Source organism: Pseudorasbora parva, chromosome 8, assembly GCF_024679245.1.
Source record: "Pseudorasbora parva isolate DD20220531a chromosome 8, ASM2467924v1, whole genome shotgun sequence".
Classification (NCBI taxonomy): domain Eukaryota; kingdom Metazoa; phylum Chordata; class Actinopteri; order Cypriniformes; family Gobionidae; genus Pseudorasbora; species Pseudorasbora parva.
In genome coordinates this window covers 28,276,086-28,277,183 of record NC_090179.1, presented here as the reverse complement: position 1 = coordinate 28,277,183, position 1,098 = coordinate 28,276,086, and positions in this window count along the sequence as shown.

The window sequence follows — 1,098 nt, the reverse complement described above, 5'->3', positions numbered from 1 at the left end:
TGCTAGTGTTTGGTTGTTTACTCTTTCCAGAATGTAGGCTATAGCCTAAGACTAATATACCAATACATAATAAAGTAAAATTAAGTGTACGAAATGAATTGGTGTAAATATCGTGCGCTTTCGAGTAAACACAGGCCTGGGCAAATACGAAGTGGATGACACACAACATAGCGCACTAAGTGTGAATTTAGACACCTTTAATTTCTATAATTTATTTAATTCGCATAAGATTGCGGGAGATTAAAAACCAGAAGTGGAGTTTAAGATGAGTGTTTACCCTTTGAGCGGGGAGAGGCATCATTTCTGTCGCTCCGCTCCACTAGTGTTCCAGACTAGCTTTTTAGTGTGTAAAACCTGAAGGTTTTAGGGGAGACTGGGGATTGTTGTAGCATTTTTGACCTTTCTGTCAGTAGTTTTAAGCCAGTGTGTTCAAAATGTGATTCAAACTAGTTACAAGGGTCTGCTATTAAATGAGGTAACTATTATCTTTGCAACACAAACAGAAAATGCATGGTTTAGTTTCAAACACGAGGAGTGAAATGTTACAATTCACCCCATAGGCTGGGTTAGTTGTAAATTACCCTGGGGTGAGATGTACAGGTCCTTCTCAAAAAATTAGCATATTGTGATAAAAGTTAATTATTTTCCATAATGTAATGATGAAAATTAAATTTTCATATATTTAGATTCATTGCACACCAACTGAAATATTTCAGGTCTTTTATTGTTTTAATACTGATGATTTTGGCATACAGCTCATGAAAACCCAAAATCTCAAAAAGTTTGCATATTTCATCCGACCAATAAAAGAAAAGTGTTTTTAATACAAAAAAAGTCAACCTTCAAATAATTATGTTAAGTTATGCACTCAATACTTGGTCAGGAATCCTTTTGCAGAAATGACTGCTTCAATGCGGCGTGGCATGGAGGCGATCAGCCTGTGGCACTGCTGAGGTTATGGAAGCCCAGGATGCGTCGAGAGCGGCCTTAAGCTCATCCAGAGTGTTGCGTCTTGCGTCTCTCAACTTTCTCTTCACAATATCCCACAGATTCTCTATGGGGTTCAGGTCAGGAAAGTTGGCTGCACAGTAATACCAT